The following is a 1,739-nucleotide window of genomic DNA, read 5'->3' as shown; positions in this document are numbered from 1 at the left end:
ACTCGAATGTCTTTGTATGTAATAATTTAAGTTATAATGACAAAGTGCATCTAACTTGAGTATTGGGCACTTTAAATTTTTGATCTACTGTTGCTAGTCATAAAAATACAGCTGATGATATAATATCTACATGCATTAAGTATAAGCTGTATTATCATGAACATATAAAAATGAGCTGTACAAGCCTGTACACATTAGTCAATGTGCTTAATAATATTTGACTCCAGCAGCTACAGAAGAAGAAAAGTACGTAGGAATTGAAGTCAAAGACATAGCCATCCTTCAGCTTCAAAATTATGGAACTAGTAGTGTGACTTTAGAGGTCACTGAATCACAGGTCTTGAATATCATTACAAAGTCATATGATGCTTCCTTTGTCAATTCATGAATATTGTTTCCACCATGTATGGCATGCACAAATGATATTAATTTGGTGTTGAGTTGCATTTTTAATTGTATATCAATTCCAAATCTGTTACTGTGATTACTGCTTTGTCAGTCACTTCATGCATGTGATCTCATAATTATTGATACATGTCCATTTCAGCATAAATACAGGAAAGGAAGTGGATTGGAAACAGCCTAGATCATGTGATATTTCATATGCAAAAATACTGCTTGTGGCAAATTGTTTGATGCTGCTTTTTTATTGTTTGAAAAGACTTATTTAACTTCTTTTTTGTTTTTGGGCCAGTTATAACAACTAACTATAAGTGGCGCCATTGCAGTTTAGGTCTTACCTCAATGAATCATTTAGTATTGATTGATGATGTCTTTTTTAAGTTTAGGTTTATTAGTTAAAATTATAATTATTAATTAGGTAGGACCTGAACCGCAATTTGCCCCCTTTGTTCCACTTATACATTGTACAAGCACAGAAAAAGGCACTGCCTACTGAGACATAGACGATATGGCAGCTAGTAGTGGGCTGTTTCCTATTCAGCTCATCGTTACTATTAATATTGTTACTGTACCAGATTAATCAATGTGAAATGGTAATGTACATGTAGCCTTACCAGGGCTATATAAACACTAGCTGTTCAATGCTAAAGTAGCACAAGTTACTTATGCATGTACTGTACATGCATTTTATTTGTGTTCATGTAGTATTTTTACAATGAATAAGTGTGTCACTACATTATGGCTAGTTCTAGTTGTTATATTCTTTTTTAAATAATGATACTGTACATGTATAGAGTCTATACTTTTAGTAAATAAAGAACTAAAAACATAAATAATGCTCAGCTATTTGATTAATTATATTTAAGAAGTAATAATTCTTATGAAGTTATTTCCTTCCAGATTGTACTACTGGATCAATCCGTCTTGTTGGTGGTTCACACGATTGGGAAGGAAGAGTGGAAGTGTGTGATAGTGGATCATGGGGCACTGTCTGTGATGATCTCTGGGGCTCCCCTGATGCAGCAGTAGTGTGTAGACAACTAGGCTGGGGAACAAGTGAGTTGATTCCTTTTGACAATGAATGATATATTGTGACAGGTGGAACTGCTCGATCATTTGCCTACTTTGGTCAGGGTACTGGTAGTATCCTCCTGGATGATGTTCAGTGCACAGGAACAGAAGAGTTTTTGACAAACTGCACACACTCGAGTACTCACAACTGTGGACACTATGAGGATGCTGGAGTATCTTGTGATGGTAAGTTTGTAGAATAAATTTGTGCTGTTAATAAATATGTATATTACTTTAGTTTGTACTTCTGGTTCTCTTCGTCTTGT

At 34.6% G+C, this 1,739-nt stretch overlaps 1 protein-coding gene and 1 long non-coding RNA gene across 2 annotated transcripts in view; both read left to right on the top strand.

The window, feature by feature from the left end:
- LOC100634157 (deleted in malignant brain tumors 1 protein-like) overlaps nt 1-1,739 on the top strand; it is a gene marked incomplete at its 3' end in the record, with an annotated part of 34,929 nt that overhangs the window by 6,674 nt on the left and 26,516 nt on the right. The window lies entirely within an intron of this gene.
- LOC109584338 (uncharacterized) lies at nt 1,282-1,739 on the top strand. Its single transcript, XR_002185959.1, has 3 exons — nt 1,282-1,458; nt 1,501-1,659; nt 1,712-1,739. It is a non-coding gene; the product is annotated as an uncharacterized LOC109584338 (long non-coding RNA).

Source organism: Amphimedon queenslandica, unplaced genomic scaffold (genome assembly GCF_000090795.2).
Source record: "Amphimedon queenslandica unplaced genomic scaffold, v1.1 AMPQUscaffold_13219, whole genome shotgun sequence".
In the NCBI taxonomy this organism is placed as follows: domain Eukaryota; kingdom Metazoa; phylum Porifera; class Demospongiae; order Haplosclerida; family Niphatidae; genus Amphimedon; species Amphimedon queenslandica.
This window is presented reverse-complemented; position numbering and strand designations above follow the sequence as displayed.